Source organism: Pelmatolapia mariae, linkage group LG10_11 (genome assembly GCF_036321145.2).
Source record: "Pelmatolapia mariae isolate MD_Pm_ZW linkage group LG10_11, Pm_UMD_F_2, whole genome shotgun sequence".
NCBI lineage: Eukaryota > Metazoa > Chordata > Actinopteri > Cichliformes > Cichlidae > Pelmatolapia > Pelmatolapia mariae.
This window is the reverse complement of record NC_086236.1, coordinates 56,920,449-56,929,761: the sequence shown is the minus strand read 5'-3', so window position 1 is coordinate 56,929,761 and position 9,313 is coordinate 56,920,449.

Genomic DNA, 9,313 nt, shown 5'->3' with positions numbered 1-9,313 from the left:
TTTGGCAATACAGTGTAGCATGAGCTGAGGCCTGCAAGGATTATGAAAGGGAAATAAACTAATGCAAGGAATCAGACATAAGTAAGAAGCTCCAAAGACACCCCCAAGCTAGGTACAACAATGAAACCCATCGAAAAATCCAAATATGGAAGAAGAATACCAAATGTACCAAAGCTACTTCTATGACCTCACTCTCTTATTCCACATGAAATAAAATTTGCCTACCAAGCATCATTTCAGTTCCTCAGTTACAGAAGCGATACTTTTTTCTCTGGTTGTGAGATATTAAAATGTGAATAAAACTTGGTGGGCAGGGGTTTAACAAATACGTCATCAGTGTCTTTGTGGTTTTAGCTTCAGACCATTAACCTCTGCAAAGCAAGCATCTGCACTTTTTAAACATGTGAACTGAAACTCTGATAAACCACAAACCTGATAATTGTCACGTTATCAGGAAAGAGCAGATCGTGCCTTAAAAGGATGCAATGTGACACTGTTGTAAACATGACCCTCATGCCTCATACCTGCACTGCTGCTAAGATAAATGAATTCTCCATTTCTGATTAAAGATTTTACTGACGCGATTACAAATTAATCATTGGTAAACCCACAAGTTTGAGTTTACCATTGTTTAGTTTATTGTTCACAATAAATTATATTCCTTTGGTATACTTTGTATTTTCTTGGGGAAGGGTGGGGGAGGGGACGTCATGCTGTGGAATCTTTGTCTTTATGGCGCTTTATCTGTGAGTCACACAAAGTCAAAGTTTAACAGGAAATGAAATCATGGATGTGATGTGATGTGACTGTAAACAAATAAACTAACATTTTAGACCTTTTAAGGCTAACGCGGTGAAGATTTTAATTGCTCGCGTGTCTCTTGTGAAATTATACCGTGACTTACCAGTCCTGAATACTGAACTCTGACACATACTGACTTTATATAACCACAATATAAAATGAGAAATGATAAGCTGCACAAATAAAGGCAAAATTCACACATGAAATGATAACTAAGAATTAGATTGTAGAGTATTATTATCCTGAAGTAATTCCATGCCACTGAGAGAGAATTTCTGTGTTTCTGTGTTTTATCAGGAAAATAAATGATCAAAGTTCAAGGAGCATTTTATTACAGTATCTGGTGTAACTTTATATAAAGTTTGAGACACTTGTCCTGACTTGTCTCAGGTTCACAAGATAAATCAGGTGGATAATCAGACAACTAATGGGCTTATTGATTTTCTATTTTTACTTTTTAGTGAAACACATCATTGGGCAATGCACAATAAAATACACTCACAGGTCACTTTATTTGGTCCACCTTGCTACTACAGGGCTGGTTGTCCTGTTTGTCTTCAGAACTGTTTTAAATCTTTATGACAGAGATTCAACGAGGTGCCAGAAACATTCCTCAGAGATTTCGATCCATATCAACATGACAGCATCATACAGCCGCCTCAGATTTGTTGGCTGAGCATCCGTCATGAGAATCTTTGGTTTAGTTGCTACTAAGGAGCACAAAGGCACCTAGAAAATACTCCCACACTTTACACCATCACCTCAACCACAACCGTGAACCACTGATATAAGACAGGATGGTTTTATTCTTTCATGTTGTTTACACCAAGTTCTGACCAGCGAACGTGCTTCCACTTTATTCTACTCCACTGTCTGATTTTGGTGAACCAGTGTGAACTGTAGCCTCAGTTTCTTGTTTTTAGCTCACAGTAGAGGAATCAGTGAATGAATCTCAGATATATTGTTGCTCTAATGTTTGATTTGCATTTAAGATGTCTCATCTTTGCACAATATCTTCAACATCTTCACCAGCTTCACCTGGAAAGATTTTTGAGCAGGTGAGCCTTGTGAAAATGCTGACTGACAGAGATTCTTGTCTTCTTTATGTACTTAAAAAATATGTCTTGTCTAATTGTATTCACCTGCTGTAGTAATCCATAAAATGGAAATATGGGAATGTGAAAGTTCAAAAACATATGCACTCATGAGGATTGCTTTACCTGCAGAAGTTCATTACTCATTACTGTTCATAATGATACCTGAGCGCACTTAACCCCGGTCATAGAGGACAGTGTGAATCAAGTCTTCACTTCAGCCACCTTGGCCATTAAACACAGACATTTCACCCGTGGAAAGCTTTGGTTTGTTTTCAGCTGCTGTTTAGTTGTGACAGTCAGACAAAGAGTTAAAATCACAGGAAGGAAACATATGAACGGTGGGCTCATACAGTAGAGAGCCAGTGACGAATAATAACTAATAATTAAATATGATAGATATGACATCATATATTTCCTGTTAGCATTCCTTTGATGTTACCAAACACAAAGGTTAGAGGACACAATGTGCAGCTACTGTATGTAAACATGGAGGTCACGCGATGCAGGTGTTGCTGAGAGTTAGTTATATCAGTAGAAATGACTCCTTGGATTAACTTTTAGTTTTCGCAGTATGAGCTCAGCTTGTGTCACATGATTTGCAGAGGGAGCTGCTGCTGCTCTGGTTTCCCTGAGGGTGAAGCGAAGGATGAAATGAGGGTGTGCTGCCTGACTGTGCTTCTTTAGAACTAGCAAAAGCAGAGTCATTGTGGTCATTTGAAATATTTTTTTTATCAGACACAAGAGAACTGTTTGTAAATCACTCAACCTCAGCATAAATATGTGACTGCAGAATAAACAAAACCCTCTGCATGTCCTCCTTCACTACATCCTGGAGTCCCTCCTGCCTGGCAGCTCCAGCTTCAACATCCTTTGTCCAGTATATACACTGTCCCTCGTCTGCACGTGTGCAAACCATCTCAGACTCACTTCTATAACTTTGTCTCCAAACTGCTCAACCTGAGCCATTCCTGTGATGTACCCATTTTTAATCTTACCATGTTGTAAATCTTCCATTTACCTCTTGCTGCCATCCTTCTGTCATAAATCACTCCTCACACTCATCTCCGCTCACTCCACCCTGCCTGCACTCTCTTCTTCACCTCTCTTTGTCTGTTGTTTTGTAACCCAAGTATTTAAACTCATCCACCTTCACTAATCTTTACACCCTGCATCTGTTACACCTGCCTCCCTCTCATTCACACTGACTTTTATTCCTCTTCTCTCCAGAGCATACCTCCACCTCTCCAGGCTGTCCTTCATCTGCTCTCTGGTCTCACTACAGATCATAGTCCACAGAGACTCCTACCTGACCTCATCTGTCAGTCTGTCCACAACCTCGCCTTGAACTCCAACTCCTACAGCACACATCGCCACTATCTCACTGTCCTCCTACATGTCTCTTCTTCAGTCACCTTTCTTACTCACTATGTGTTAATAGACCTCTCTGCATTGAATCATACTTGTTATTAATCTCTGGCTCTCTTCCACAGCATGTCTTTTGTCCTGTCTTCCTTTTCTCACCCCAACTGGTCGCGGCAGATGGCGCCCCTCCCTGAGCCTGGTTCTGCTGGAGGTTTTCCTTCCCATTGTCACCAAAGCGCTTGCTCATATGGGTGATTGTTGTCACGTCATTTGGACAAACCACTCTTCATCCTCTTCATAACTGCCCTCACTTCCTCCTAACTAATAGATAGATACTTTAGAATAGGATACCGTTTATTGTAAATATACACATGTTGTACAAAAGGCCAGCCAGTCGGCGGCACTGACGAACAGAGCCACATCTGCCGAGTAAATACATCAGCACACAACTGCTGACCAGCCAATGAGCCGTGAGGCAACCCATCCTCTTCACCAATCAGAAAACACAATTCTACCTCATCATTACGCACACACGTCGACGCAGAGAGTTCGGTCGGAGCTGCAGGTGTGGAGAGTCAGCAGAGTTTTACTCACCGTGTGGATTTTCGTTTCTTCTAATGCTGTTAGCGGTGTGCGTCCATGAGACTGTAAGTTTCTGTGTTGTGTCCTGTTTGTTCTTTGCTGCGGCCATTGTCCACTCTTGTCCACCCTTGTTTAAATCCTCGGCGCACACTTTGTTTACCGAATGTTACTGCCGTTTACTGCGAAGCAGCCTCTGCCGTGCGGTCATTTAGGGACCGTCACTAATTTCTCATGTTAGCCCTAGTGTAAAGTGCCTAGTCAGAATTTATGTAAATAGTAAGATTAGCATTTGTTGATACTCCCTTACTTTGGTTGAATGTTTCACTACTCAGTATTGTTTGTATTGTTGTATTACACATTTAATTCACTCTGTTCACATAATTATATAAGACTTTTATGTTCTTTCCAACAGAAACCACACCACACCACACACCATCACTTCACCACACGGCATATAGCATTTTACAGCCTGTTAAATCCCCTCACTCACATTATGGATGTGTACCTCGGCTTCGTGTCAAATAAATGAGTGAACGACATATACCTGAGTGGCAGTGGATTTTGTGGATAAGCCATCTGTTCTTATTGGACAACCCTGTTGAGACTGTGGATTCATAGAGTCAGCACCTTGTCATCTTTATTATTCATAGTCAGGAGGTCAAGTCCATCCCTCTTAACGTGACATCCTCCATTACATGGTCCTTCGAGCCGGATCTTCAGTTTCACAGGCAAGATGGCTTTCTCATCCACTCCTCGTCCTCGTCGCGATGGTCATCGCCCTCGTTACCTCGATGACTTCTTGGTGCAGTTGCCAAGGAGATCACTGCCACAGGTGCATGTGTCACACAACCCCTCCCCTGACGATCATGGGGCACATCCCAACACCTCAGCTACTCCAGCTGACCAGACCTCTCAGCATGGCACCTCAGACGTGATATTATCAGCACTGAGAGAAATGCAGGAAGATAATAACCAGCTCAGATGAGAGGTTCATACTCTGCTTGGGGCTCTCTCTCTCCGGTCCTCAGCCCTCCAGACGTCGCCAGCTCCTCAACCTTCTGCATTAGGCCCCCGTACCCAGGACCAGAGGCAGTCCTTGTGGACTGATTCAATGCCTCAGTCTCCTCATCCTGACCATGCCTCCAGGCACTACCCACAAACTGTACGTTCCTTTCACATACCAGAGGATGACATACAGGATTTACCTTGGCCAGAGGCATCGCTTCCACTTGATCCTCAGAGTGCTGAGCCATTCCCTGTTCCACCACCTCCGGTGTCAGAAATTCCTGCTAGTGCAGCAGCCTCAGCTCCTTTCAGATGTACGTCACCTTATCAGTACAGTCAACTTCCTGTGACTGAACAGGTCAGGAAAATTAAGGTGAAGGACGAGTATGGCCTTGGAGCATGTGTGAAGAGGCAGGTCACCCCTGAATATGCAGAGCCATACACCTATCAGCACCAAGAACCAGAAAGTTTCCGGGAGATGACTGGGGACCCGCCTCGCTGGCCTCCAGCTGATTCCAAAGTCTGTAGGAAATATGGTCAGCATGAACCTCTACCGAGTACAGAGACCGTGTACAGGGGACCGACACCACACATTCCATACTTCACGTCTGATGACCCCAGCCAGTTCGCTCGTTTGCGAATGGCCCTTGACAATATCCTGCCTCACGATGCAACTGAACGTTTCAAATACCAGATCCTAGTCGATCACCTCAAGTTGGAAGACGCCCTCCTGATTGCCGATTCCTACAGTAATAGCCGCTACCCATACAGCCAGACCATGTCATCTCTTATAGAGCTGTATGGTCAACCGCACAAACTTGCCCTGCAGCGGATCACCGACGTGTTGTCGGAGTCTCCGGTACGGAGTGGCGACAGCCGAGCGTTCCGTCTTTTCGCCCTTAAAGTGAGGGCTCTCGTGGGAATGTTGGAACAGCTCGGGAAAGAGGGGAGAGCAGAACTAGAGTGTGGGTCACACGTCACCAGACTGCTGTCCAAACTGCCACACAGTCTTCAAGCGCAGTTTAAGCGGTTCATCAATCCTCTTCAGACACCCATCCCGACCTTAGCAGATTTGGCAGAGTGGCTTGAATATGAAGTCCGCATCCAAGATGATGATGTGTATTTCCATCATCCTCAGCAACCTCGAGAGCCACGTGTGGATCGTGGGAAGGGTGCCAGACCCAAGCAGAGATCTGCAGCGGCAACCACAACCGTCTTATTGGGCTACGACCCTCCCGCTAAAGGCCCAGAGCCTCCAAAACAGGCATCACATCCAGTTGCCAACGGGGGGAAGCCAAAGAAATTCTGCCCCTTCTGTAATAATCTTCAGCACTATTTCAATCAGTGCACAGATTTCAAGAAGCTCAATACAGAGCAGAAGTTGTCTTGGATTCAGACAGGCAAGCGGTGCTGGAGATGCGGAAGGGACCATCCAGAGGCGCAATGCTACCTGAAAGCTAGGTGCCAGCAATGCAATCAGGTGCATTTGGAGATACTCCATGAGGTTAATGCATCACGATCCAGAGGATCTGACAGACCGGCGGAGGAAGCTGTCCAACCCGTCACGTACTACGTTGATCCAACCTGGGGGACCAGTTGTGTGCTACTGAAAATGGTCAGGGTGTGCATCTATAACGGCAAAAGGAAGCTGGAGACGTACGCCATCCTAGATGATGGGTCAGAGCGCACAATCCTTCTTCACAGTGCTGCCCAAGAGCTGGGCCTTCAGGGAAAGAGGGAGGAGTTGGCGCTTCGAACCATCCGACAAGACATTAGAACGGTGGAAGGACATTCTGTTTCCTTCTCTATAGCCTCCGCCACTGACCCTCGGAAACGGTTCCGGATCCAAAGAGCATTCACTGCCACTGAGCTTGGGCTCGCCAAACACTCACATCCAGCTGATGCACTGCAAAGGTCCTACCGCCACCTGCGAAGTCTTCCACTTCATTCGTTTCACCAAGCTCAGCCATTATTGCTGATTGGCTCTGACTACCCACATCTCCTGACTCCAGTAGAGCCTGTACATCTGGGACCACGGGGAGGACCAGCTGCACTCAAGACACGGCTGAGTTGGACTCTGCAGGGTCCAGCCAAGGTTCTTCTACATAAAGCCTCCACTCCGCAGTGTCTACTCACAAGCACCCTGACTCCCAGTGCTGAACTTCTCAGTAATGTAGCCAAGCTCTGGCAGATGGACATTCTCCCATACCAGAATGAGAAGGTGGCCACACGTTCAAAACAGGATACCATGGCTGTCAAGATGCTAGAGGAGAAGACCATTAGAGTGGAGGTAGATGGTATCAACCGATATGCCACCCCGTTGCTGTGGAAAGAGGAACCAGTCCCGCTTCATTCCACTAAGGACTCTGTCCTGGGTCACCTGCGAGCCACGGAGAAGCGCCTCCTGAAGGAGCCTGTACGAGCAGCCACCTATAACCAGGAAATTCAGAAGCTGGTGGATGCAGGCTATGTCAGTAAACTGACCAGCGCAGATATGGAGATAGATGACAGCACCTGGTACATACCGCACCACATGGTTCAGCATAATGGCAAGGATCGTATTGTCTTCAACTGTTCTTTTGTGCACAGTGGAACCAGCCTGAATCAGCATCTCCTAGCTGGTCCTACCCTGGGCTCGACGCTCCTGGGTGTGTTACTTCGCTTCCGGGAACATCCCATTGCGGTTAGCAGTGACATCAAGGGGATGTTTCATCAGGTCCGCCTCTTGACTCAGGACAAGCCTTTCCTCCGTTTCCTCTGGAGAGGTATGGATCGCACAAGGCAACCAGATGTCTACGAATGGCAGGTGTTGCCTTTCGGGACAACATGCAGCCCCTGCTGTGCCACCTATGCTCTGCAGCGGCACGTTCTGGATCACAGCAGCCCCAGCGAAGATACCCGTCACACAGTGGAGAAATGTTTCTATGTTGACAATCTCCTCCAGAGCTTTGCATCATTTCCCGAAGCCCAGCAACTGGTTAACAAAATCCAGCAGTTGCTACTCACCGGTGGCTTCGAATTACGACAGTGGGCTTCCAACTGCCCAGAACTCATCAGTCATATGCCACCTGGATTAGTCTCACAGAGCAGTGAACTGTGGCTTTCCCCTGATGGGACTGATGTACCAGAGCGGACGCTGGGCCTGCAATGGCACTGTCAGTCTGACGAGCTCAGATATCAGATTCGGCACACTGAGCAGTTGGGGGAGCCCACAATGCGCAACATCTATCGGGTTCTGGCCAAGCAGTATGATCCACTTGGCCTCCTCATCCCTTACACCACTCGGGCCAAAATCCTGGTGAGCATCTCTGGCAGAAAGGGAGAGACTGGGATGATCCGAATCTGCCGACCGACCTGCTGCAGCTGTGGCACGCATGGGAAGGTGAATTGATTCAGCTTCCTGATGTCTCCCTGCCACGTTGTTATGTGCAGCCAGAGACAGACCTATCCCTTTGCAAGCAGAGCATCCACATCTTCTCCGATGCATCTGAGAAGGCATATGGAGCTGTAGCCTACCTTCGGACAGAAGATCATAAGGGGGGAATCCAGGTAGCCTTCCTAGCCGCCCGATCTCGAGTTGCTCCCGTCCGTCAACAGTCCATTCCCAGGTTGGAGCTCTGTGCCGCTCATGTGGGAGCCCAGCTTGCGGCCGTTCTCAAGAGGGAACTCACCCTTCGTATCTCAAGCATCGTCTATTGGACCGACTCCACTACAGTCCTGAACTGGCTCCAATCCCAATCCTGCCGCTACAAGGTCTTTGTGGGCTCTAGAGTCGCAGATATTCAAGAGCTAACTGAAGGGGGCCTGTGGAGATATGTCAGATCAGGCGACAATCCTGCCGACGACATCACTCGAGGATTAATGCTCTCGCAGCTCACCACTCATCATCGGTGGTGCCGAGGCCCACCTTTTCTCTGGCAGACGGCATCATACTGCCCAGAGCTCCCGAACCACGTATCCCTTGATGATTCATCAGAGCTGCGGAAGGAGAGCTTCTGTGGAAACATCACCAGAATATCTGATCCACATCTACCTGATGTTGGTTCTTTCAGTGGCTTCCAGGCTTTGCTGGAAGCTTATGTTCGAGCCATCCATGGGACAGCTGCTGGCTCGACACCAACAGCAGAGGATTACAAGCAAGTGGAGTTAGCACTCCTCCGGAAGGTACAGGAGGATAGTTTTCCTGAAGATTTTGTTCGGCTGTCATCTCACAAACCGGTAGCTGCCAGCAGTCGCTTACTTGCCTTAGCTCCTGAGTATGACCCAGAGGCACAACTGATTCGTGTAGGGGGGCGGCTTCGCAGATGTGAAACCCTCAGTCAGGACATCTTGCATCCTGTTGTTCTTGACCCTCATCATCCTATCACAAAGCTCATCATCCAGGATTGTGATCACCAGCTTGCTCACCCGGGCTCCGAGAGGGTCTTTGCTGTGCTCCGGCGCAGATTCTGGATACTTCGGGGACG